The sequence below is a fragment of the Rattus norvegicus genome, chromosome 5 (assembly GCF_021556685.1).
Source record: "Rattus norvegicus strain SHRSP/BbbUtx chromosome 5, alternate assembly SHRSP_T2T, whole genome shotgun sequence".
NCBI classification, from domain to species: Eukaryota; Metazoa; Chordata; class Mammalia; order Rodentia; family Muridae; genus Rattus; species Rattus norvegicus.
In genome coordinates, this window is record NC_141538.1 from 35,702,600 (window position 1) to 35,713,868 (window position 11,269).

The 11,269-nt window shown below is 40.0% G+C and overlaps 2 pseudogenes; one reads left to right on the forward strand and one right to left on the reverse strand.

Annotated features, from left to right (window-relative positions):
* The first annotated feature begins 246 nt into the window (after nucleotides 1-246).
* Nucleotides 247-1,822, forward strand: LOC134478939 (importin subunit alpha-1-like; annotated as a pseudogene).
* Nucleotides 1,823-2,246: 424 nt separating this feature from the next.
* On the reverse strand, nucleotides 2,247-4,071 carry Ppp1cc-ps1 (protein phosphatase 1 catalytic subunit gamma, pseudogene 1; annotated as a pseudogene).
* Nucleotides 4,072-11,269: the final 7,198 nt, after the last annotated feature.

Here is an 11,269-nt window from a genome sequence, read left to right on the forward strand (position 1 = left end):
CAAGAAACAAGCTGGAGAAGTCATTCTTTTTTGTTGTTGTTAACAAGTCTGAAATCATTCTCAGCACATGGCATTGTACACAGGCATCTGTGGAAACATTCATTTTAACAGGTTGCAGTTTTTAAAAAATCATAGAAACTATGAGTTCTATATAAACTGGTGGATGGCGACAAAGTCTGAGGGCTGAGGGGTAGTGGACGTTGACAGCCACCGACTGTTGAAGCTTTCCTCCTGGTTCCTGCAAACATGTCCACCAATGAGAATGCTAACTCAACAGCTGCCTGGCACAAGAGATTCAAGAACAAGGGGAAAGACAGTAAAGAAATGTGGCGTGGCCGAATAGAAGTTAATGTGGAACTTAGGAAAGCTAAAAGAGATGACCAGATGCTGAAAAGGAGAAATGCCAGCTCATTTCCTGATGATGCTATTTCTCCACGATAGGAAAACCAAAACAAGCAGGGTACTGAAAATTAATCTGTTTAGTACAGTGTTAAAGGCATAAACAGTAAAAATTTGGAAAGCCAGCTCCAAGCTACTCAAACTGTTCGGGAAACTGCTTTCCAGAGAATAACAGCCTCCTACAGACATCATCTTCCCGGCTGGTTTGATTCCAAAATGTGTGCCCTTCTTGGGCAAACTGATTGTAGTCTGTTCAGTTTGAATCTGCTTGGGTACTCAGCAGCATTGATTCTGGAACATCTGAACAGACCAAAGCTGTGGTGGATGGAGGAGCTATCCGATCACTTATTTCTCTCTTGGCATCTCCCCATGCTAACATTAGCAAGCAGGCTTTATAGGCTTTTGGAAACGTTGTAGGTGATGGTTCAGTTTTCTGAGACTTAGTTATCAAACATGGTACAATTAACCCACTTTTGGCACTTAGCGCAGTTCCTGATCTGTCATCCTTGGCATGTGGTTACTTATGTAATCTTACCTGGATACTTTCAAACCTTTGTCGAAACAAGACTCCTGCACTCCCTTAGACACTGTTGAGCAGATTTTTCCCATTTTAGTTCGACCCCTGCACCACAATGATCCAGAAGTACTAGCAGATTTCTGCTGGGCCATTTCCTACACGACTGATGGTCCAAATGAACGCATTGAGATGATTGTGAGGAAAAGAGTTGTTCCCCAACTTGTGACGCTTCCAGGAGCTACTGAATTGCCCATTGTGACACCGGTACTAAGAGCCGTAGGGAATATTGTCGCCGGAATAGATAAACAGACTCAGAAAGTCATAGATGCAGGAGCACTTGCAGTCTTTCCCAGACTGCTAACAGAGCCCCAAACTAATATTCGGAAGGAGGCCACATGGACAACGTCGAACATTACAGCCAGACGCTAGGACCAGATACAGCAAGTTGTGAATCACGGCCTAGTCCCATTTCTTGTTGGTGTCCCCTCTAATGCAGACTTTAAGACACAGAAGAAAGCTGCATGGGCTGTAACTAATTATACCCATGGTGGGACTATTGAACAGACTGTATATCTTGATTATGGTGGGATAATGAACCTCTTGAGTGTAAAAGATACCACAATTATTCAGGTTATTCCTGATGCCATTTCAAACACCTTTCAGGCTGCCAGGAAAATAAGTAAAACAGAAAATCTCAGTATAATGATTGAAGAATGTAAAGACTTTGATAAAATTGAAGCACTACAAAGCCATGGAAATGAGTCTGTATACAATGGCTCATTAAACTTACTTGAGAAATACTTCTCAGTAGAGGAAAGGGAAGATCAAAATCTGGTTCCAGAAACTACCTCTGAAGGCTTTGCCTTCCAAGTTCAGGATGGAGCTCCCGGGACCTTTAACTTCTAATGTCCAAACAAGGACATAACAAAGTTTTAGCTATGTGCTGTGCTATGCTATGTTCTCAGCTATGTGCTGTGCTATGCTGTGTTCTCAGCTATGTGCTATGCTATGCTGTGTTCTCATAAGTTTGTCTTGCTGTTTCTCTACTAAGGACTCTTTTTAAATGTGTTTTGTTATTGTATCACTTTTTACAAAAGAAACTATCATTTATAAACTGTACATGCTCAATGAAGCTGTCCTCTGAGTTTATTTCTATGTGGAATTTCGTACCCTGTCATGTCCTATAAATAAAGATTAAGTTCCATTCTTCTTTAAAACAAAAACAAAACAAAATAAAACAAAACTAGTAGACAGCAAGTTACTTCCTTTTGATTTATAAGCCTCAATGCCACCTCAGAATAAAGAATGTAGCCAAAGAAAGAATTATCAGTTACTCATATAGGAAAATGTCATTTCTATAATTTGAAGCTTTCTGAATGGACGGGTTCAGGGCTAATCTAACTGTAAAAAACATTACTCACTGAATAGACTATATGGGAACTGTACAGAGTGTCATTAACTTCCATCATTAAGAGCTTACCCAGCACTAGATCACTATTACTAGTTAAAATAACCTTCTTCTGAGTAGCCACAGAGGCAGCCTGGGCACATAGCCTTAATGCCCTGGCCATCTCATATCCAGGACATGCCAATACAGTCTAACAGAAACTTTGGCTTTAGGAAGGAATCGCAGACAATGAAAAGAATGGCTTTAATTGTTATTCAGTGTGCAGTGAGAAGGAGCATGCTACAGATAGTCTGGGCAGGGGGGCTGGCAATTACTCCTGCTGCCTACAGCAAAAGATACTAGTTTGTACATGACAAGACAATGAGAGAAAGCAGTCCCTTTCCAACTAACTTTTAAAAAAAATTCACAGTGGTTTGTATCAACAGAATGTATTTATGACAATTACATGTACAGATTCCTGCACCTTATGATTATCTTTATATCCTGAGGAAAATAAACATTTACATTAATTATGACTTATACTAATTTTATAAAGATTAATTGCACATTTTCTCAGTTGTATAGTTTCTCCCCTCCCAGAATAAACTGTCATGGTGCATAGCTTAACAGCATCATCAGAACTGTCGGAAAAGAGAACAGATGTTTAAAACAAAACAATACAAAAATCACTTTCTTGAGAATGAAGTGCCTTCCAGTGGCTGCTATAAGCAGCATGTGCGAGGAGGAGCAAAATGGAGGAGGGCCTGACAGATCTTCTTGAGCAAGCTGACCAGCACACATTGCAATTTTCAAAGGAAGGTTATGTGCGCTATGTTACAAGTCACAACTAGGCAGTGTCAACTGTCATCTATTTCTTTGATTGCTTTGTGATCATACCTGGTGGCAATGTAACAGGTCTCCAAGCTTCCTTTTCTCTGCAGGCATTAAAATCTGGAAAGGAACACATGAGGGTTTCATCCACACTTTCATAGTGCCTTCATTGTCAAACTTACCTCAGTAGTTGGATGCAGAAAACTGAGTGACTAACTGCCACTGTGCAAAAAACTCTTACCCACCTTTAAACACCTGATGGGTTCTACATATAAGATCCAAATCACGCTTATGGAGAAATTTTGCAATCACTTCTGCATGAAATGTGAAGGACACACCTTTGTCATTTTCAACCCAGCCTAAGATATCTTTATCAGGTTAGGCCACAAAAGATCACAAAGAAGACCTTGATAGGGTACATCATTTGGTCTCATAATCTGCTCCATAGATTGAAGATCTGGTGTTAAGCCTCCATGACAGCATGATCTTGTCCACGATGGCTGTTATTGGTAAGCAGTTAAAATAGCCTGTGAACTTTCTCCACAGCTTAATGGTGTTTTACATTTATCATAAAATCTGTGGATTCTACTGATGCTGCCACACTCATGGTTCCCTCTGAAAAGGAAAGTGTTCTCCCGATACTTGATTTTGTAGGCCAGAAAGAGGCAGATTGTCTCTAGTGACTGTTTGCTCCTGTCCACAAACTCCTAGAGAAACAAATACTTTTTTATCTGGAGGGAAGTCAGCTTATTCAAACAAACAGAACTAATCAGTACTGCCTGTGGATGTCACCACATATCTTGAGTAGTGCTTCAAGTTTTAAAAGGATAGGCTGACTGAGGAAGATCTCCTGAGACTTTCAGCAGAGTCCTTGGATTTCATTCTCCGGGAGCTGGACTTTCTTGCCTAGCTTTAACCCTCTTACTTCCAGGAGCCATTAGATGATATGTAGATGTTGAATTTATCAATATGGTTGCCATACCACCATCTACCCTACTGTAGCTCACACCCAACTTCAGTTGTCATCATTTCTTATGCCATGAGCACCAGGAGGGAGCAGCTGTGGCAGGTGTGGCAGGTCAAACCTCCCCCCAAGCTGCTCATTTCCTGACTTCCTCTTCCTCTCTCTGCTGAAACCACAAGAACAACAAAATGCTAGGGTAGCCAATCTAATATTCAATAAAATAGATTTTCAACCAAAAGTTATCAAAAGAGATGGGGAAGGACAATTCATATTCATTAAAGGAAATACCCTACAAGATAAACTTTCAGTTCCGAACATCTATGCCCCAAATGCAAAGGCACGCATTTATAAAGGAGCTTCAAATGCATGGGCACTGGGGAAATTTTCCTGAACAGAACACCAATGGTTTATGCTCTAAGATCAAAAATCAACAAATGGAACCCCATAAAACTGCAAAACTTCTATAAGGGAAAGGACACTGTCATTAGGACAAACATTGCAACCAACAAATTGGGAAAAGATCTTTACCAATCCTATATCAGATAGAGAGCTAATATCCAATATATACAAAGAACTCAAGAAGTTAGACTCCAGAGACTAAAATAACGCTATAAAAATGGTTCACAGAGCTAAACAAAGAGTTCTCAAGTTAGGAATATCAAATGGCTGAGAAGCACCTAAAAAGTGTTCAGCATATTTAGTCATCAGGGAAATGCAAAGCAAAACACCCCTGAGATTCCACCTCACACCAGTCAGAATGGCTAAGTTCAAAACTAAGGTGACAACAGATGCTGGTGAGGATATGGAGAAAGAGCAACACCCCTCCATTGTTGGTGGTATTGCAAGCTGGTCCAAACACTCCAAAAATCAGTCTGGAGGTTCCTCAGAAAATTGGACATTACACTACCTGAGGACCCAGCTATACCTCTCCTGGGCATATGCTCCAGCATATAACAAGTACACTTGCCCCACTATATTCATAGCAGCATTATTTATAATAGCTAGAAGCTGGATAGAACCCAGATGTCCTTCAACAGAGGAATGAAGACAGATAATGTGGTACATGGACACAATGGAATACTACTCAAATATTAAAAGCAATGACTTCATGAAATTCATAGGGAATAGGATAGAACTAGAAAATATCCTGAGGGAGGTAACTCCATCACAAAACACACACACACACACACACACACACACACACACACACACACACACACGGAATGTACTCACTGATATGTGGATATTAGCCCCAAAGCTCGAATTAACCAAGATACAATCCACAGACCACACGAAGCTCAAGAAGAAGGACAACCAAAGTGCAGCTGGTTCAGTCCTTCTTAAAAGGGGGAACAAAAATACTCATAGGAGGAGATATGGAGACTAAGTTTGCAGTAGAGACTGAAAGAATAGCCGTTCAGAGTCTACCCCACCTGGGGATCCAGCCCAGATACATACAGCCTTCAACCTCAGACAATATTGCTAATGCCAAAAGTGCATACTGACAGAAGCCTGATATAGCTGTCTCCTGAAAGGCTCTCCCAGAGCATGACAAATACAAAGGTAAATGCTAGCAGCCAACTGCTGAATTGAGAACAGGGTGCCCACTCGAGGAGTTAGAGAAAAGATTGAAGGAGCTGAAGGGACTTGCAAACCCTTAAGAACAACAATAGCAACCAACCAGTGGTCGTAGGGTCTACTCAAAGAGTACAGACCCATGGCTCCAGCTGCATATGTAGCAGATGTTGGCAGTGTTGGACACCAATGGGAAGAGAAGCCCTTGGTCCTTCCAAAGCTAAAACCTCCTGTGTAGGAGAATGTCAAGGCAGGGAGTCAGGAAGGGATCAAACATTGTACTGAGTCCAGAGAGCCCAATATAAGATTTAGGGAAAGGGCTGAAGGAGCTGAAGAGGATTGCACCCTATAGAAAGAACAACAGTATCATTGAACCTGACCCCTCAGAGATCCTAGGGACTAAACCACCAGTCAAAGAGTTTATGTGGGCCAGATCATGGCTCCTACTACATATGTGGAGGAAGATTGCTTCTTCTGGCATCAGTGGAAGGGCGGTGTTCAGTCCTGTTGAAGCTTGATATCCCAGAGAAGGGGGATGCTGGGGGTAATGCAGGAATGGGTTTGTGTTATGGTGGGTGGGGGAGCATTCTCTTAGAACCAAAGGAGACTGCTTTGGAGTGGGGAGTTCATGGAGGGAAGAACAAGAAGGGGGATAACATTTGAAATGTAAACAAATAGTGTGATTAATAAAATGTCTCAATGTAAAGAACAAAAGACAAAGAATATAGTAGGGATAAAAAAATCACATATTCCTGAAGTACAGAAGTAATGTTATTAACATCTTCAAATAACTGACAGCAATATAAGCATTCAATATACATGTTATCAAATTCCAAATGATATTCTTTACAAAATGGAAGAAAAGAAATGTTAGCACTCATATAGAAGCATAAAACTCTGCATATAGTCAAAGTAATTTGATTAAAAGTTCAACAAGGAAGATATTGTAATATCTGAGTTTAAACTATGCAAAAGTATAGTGAAAATTATTCTCAACAATAAAAGAACTTCTGGGGGAATCACCATACCTGACCTCAGGCTGAACTACAAAAAATAGTGATAAAAACTGCATAGTGTTAATACAGAGACAGGTAGGTTGATTAGAGGAATAGAATTGAAGACCCAGAAATGAACCCACACACTTACAGACACTTCATTTTGACAAAGAAGCTAAAACCATCCAGTGGACAAAAGATAGCATTTTCAATAAATGGTTTTGGTTCAACTGGCAGTCTGCTGGTAGAAGAATGCAAACTGATTTATTTTTATCACCTTGTACAAAGCTTAAGGCCATGTGGGTCAAGACCTACACATAAAACCAAATACACTGAATCCAATAGAAGAGGCAGTGGGGATAGGCCCCAAGCACTTGAAAATTTCTTGAATGGAATACCAGTGGCAATGCTCTAAGGTCAAAACTTGACAAATAGGACCTCTTAAAATTGAAATGTTTCTGTAATGCAAAGGATATTATCAATAGGACAAAACAGCAACCAGCAGATTGGGAAAAATCTTTTCAAATCCGACATCCTTTAGAAGGGTAATATCCAATATATACAAAGTTAGACTCCAGAGAATCAAATAACCCTATTAAAAATGGGTACAGACTAAACAAAGAATTCTCAACTGAGGAATGATGAATGGCTGAGAAGCACCTAAGGAAATGTTCAACATCCTTAGTCATCAGGGAAATGCAAATCAAAACCACCCAGAGATTCCACCTCACACCAGTCAGAATGGCTAAGATCAAAAACTCAGGTGACAACAGATGCTGGTTAGGATGTGGAGAAAAAGGAACACTCCTTCATTGTGGGATTTCAAGCTGGTCAAATCACTCTGGGACTCAGTCTGGAGGTTCCTCAGAAAATTTGACATAAGACTACCTGAGGACCCAGCTATACCACTCCTGGGCATATACCCCCCAAATGCCCATATAACAAGGACACATGTTCCACTATGTTCATAGCAGCCTTATTTATAATAGCCAGAAGCTAGAAAGAACACAGATTTCCCTCAACAGAGGAATGGGCACAGAAAATGGGGTATATTTCACAATGGACAATGACTTCATGAAATTTGCAGGCAAATGGACGGAACTAGAAAATATCATTCTGAGTAAAGTAACCCAGTACGAAAGAACAAACATGTCATGTATTCCCCAATAAGTGGATGTTATCCTAAAAGTTCCTGCTGTAAAAAGATACAATCCACAGACAACGTGAAGCTCAAGAAGAAATAAGACCAAAGTGTGGATTACTTCAGTTCTTGGGAGAAGGGGAACAATAAATTTAAGGGAGGTAGATGGTAGGAGGGGCTTGGGAGGAAGAGAAGAGGAAGAGGGGGAAAAGGGAGGCAGGATCAGATATGGAAGGAGACAGGGGTTGTATTGTCTGTTTTTGTGTGTCAACTTGACACAGGCTGGAATTATCACAGAGAAAGTAGCCTAAGCTGAAGGAATGTCTCCATGAGATCCATCTATAAGTCATTTTCTCAAACTATTTAGTGGGGATGGCCTGGCCCATTGTGGGTGGTGCAATCCCTTTAAGGTGGCATCTCTTGGGTTCTATAAGAAAGCAAACTGAGCAATCTAGGAAACCAAGCCAGTAAGTAATATCCCTCCATGACCTCTACATCAGGTCCTGCTTCTTGACCTGCTTGAGTTTCATTCCTGACTTCCATTGGTGATGAACAGCTATGTGGAAGTGTAAGCTGAATAAACAACTTTCCTCCCCAACTTGTTTCTTGGTTATGATGTTTGTGCAGGAATAGAAACTCTGACTAACACAAATTGGTACCAGCATGTGGTGTATTCCTGTGACAACTTAACCATGTTTGGGGCAGAACATGGAAGGACTTCGGAAGTTTGAGCTAGAAGAGTCATTGGGATGTTAAAAGCTCCCTGGATCTTCTGTGGGCACTTTGAAGATAATGTTGAGAACAGTACGGAAGATAGAGGTCTAGCTTGTAAAATTTCACAGAGAAGGTTAAATACTCTTATCAGGGCTATTGCTATTTTGATTGTGACAATTCTGTGGTTTGGATTAGCAGTGGTTGAAGAATCAGCTGTGATTAAAAAGATACCAGAACTCCCTTTGCATTCCTGGGTTTATTAATGCTTGTTAGCTGGAGCTAAGATATTACTGGTAGATAAGAAGAGACCAGCATCATTTAGGTGAAATGTTCGGGGAAGAGTTTTTTTAAGAGCACAAAGAGGCTATGTTCCACAGATAGCCAAGGTTGTACCTCATGCTGTGGCTGGACTATGTAATCTGTAAGAATCACCCAGATGGTACTGGTTTTGAAGGCATGAAGTGTTCATGAAACACAGCGGACGCTCTGCACTGTGAGATGCCATGGAAGGCTGTTGGTGAAGTGCAGCCTCAGTTTGATTGAGAAAGGGTCATGCAAATGAGTGGAGGCTTGGCACCAGGAAGAGAGCCTATGAGAGGCTATTGGTGAAGCCTAGTTGAAGAGGAAGACAGCAGTGTTTCAGAGATGCTGGTACCATGAGATAACCATCAAGAACAGCAGCAGAAGTGGAGAACAGGCATCTGGATTCTAGAAGACAAGGTATGTGCTACAAAAGGTAGAGCTGGAGAGGTGACCCAACCCCCGGAGGAGGCCAGAAGATCATGGGTAGATTCCAGATATTGGATGGGTAGTTTGATTTTGCTCTTGAATGTGACTGTGCCCTGGTATGTTTTCCTCTTGAAGTAAGAAAGTATTTTAGTGGAGCCTACAGTTAAGAGACTGAATGGAAAAAAAGACTTTGAATTTAAAAGAGATTGAATAATTTAAAGGGACTGAAATTTTAATATGTAAGAATTTGTACAGACTGTGATTTTTAAAGTTATTTAGATCTTGGGGATGAATAAGCAAGTAACTGTTGTGGCTTAATAGTTATGCGTTTGTGTCAAGTAGACAAGGGGTCAATTAATTGTACTGGCTGGTTTTGTGTGTCAACTTGACACAAGCTGGAATTATCACAGAGAAAGAAGCCTCAGCTAAGGAAATGCTCTCAAAGATCCGACCTTAAGGCATTTTCAAGTAGTGATCAAGTGGGGAGGACCCTGTTCATTGTGGGTGGTGTCACTCCTGGGTGGTGCCATATGTTGGGTTCTATAAGAAAGCAAGCTGAGCAAGCCAGGGGAAGCAAGCCAGTAAGTAACATGCTTCTGTGGCCTCTATATCAGCTCCTGCTTCCTGGTCTGCTTGACTTCCAGTCCTCACTTCCTTTGGTGATGAGTAGCAGTGTGCAAGTATAAGTTGAAGAAACTCCTCCCCAACTTGCTTCTTGGTCATGATGTTTGTGCAGGAATAGAAACTCTAGGACAGGGGTCAGAAAATTGAACAGAAGTATGTAGCAATGAGGAATGGAGACATGGGTGTAGCCACCAGGAAGTACAAGAAGCCAGGACATTAACTAGAATCAGTTCTTTTTTGTGTATGACCTTTTGAAGTTTGACCACACTCTAATGGAAGGCCACATATATGATAGACAATAAAAGTAAGCAGAAATTGGAACTGGAAATGAGAGGTGGTTTGTGTGTGTGTGTGTGTGTGTGTGTGTGTGTGTGTGTGTGTGTATGTGTGTGTGTGTGTGTGTGTGATAGAGAGAGAGAGACAGAGAGAGAGAGAGAGAGAGAACACAAAATTTGGTGGGTAAGTTAGTATGAAGTATATTTGTGAAGAATTCAGAGATGTAGTGAATATGATCAAGTGTGTTACATAAAATTCTTAAAGAACTAACAAAAATGAGTAATAAAATATCATACATGGATATGTTAATAGGGTAAAATGCAGAAATAAATTAAAATACCAACACATTTTGAACAAAGCATATACATATTAGAGGGGAAAATCCTCTTTAAAAAGTTGCATTAATCAAAATAAATATAAACCATTATAGAAGTAAAATCAGAGCCTTGCAAAATTAATAAAAATGTGCTAATGTCCTAAATGAGATTCAAAACTGACACAACAAGAGGAAAAACAGATGAAACAATTCTAGATATAAACATAGACATGAACTTTATGAAGAGTCCACCAATACCATGAGAAATAATTCCAAGTTTTGACAAATAAATAACATGATATTAAACAGTTCTTCACAGCCAGAAAAGCAATTAGTTAAGAGACAAATGACACAATGGGATAAGATCTTTCTAGCCATTAATCCAACAGAGAATTACCATTCAGCTACAGAAAGAAATAAAAAAGAACAAAAAAGCCTCATACAAATAACTAAATCAGTAAATGTTCAATGAACTGAACATAGTTCTCAAAAAAGAAACATAAGTGGTCTGTAACAATATAAAACACGTTCCATATCTTTACTCTTCAGGGAAATACAAATAATATGTAACTTGAGATTTATTTTACCCCATTAGTATGGCTATTATTAATGAATAAACAATCAAAAACAACTTCGTAGTCAAGTATGTGGAAATAAAGATACTTAAATAATCTTTAATGAGAAATGTAGATTAGTCTAGTGACTATGAAATTTCACAAACTATTAAAAATTGAACTACCAGATGTTGCAGCTTTATTATTCCTGGGTACATGCCAAAAAGGATCAAAGATACATATCCAT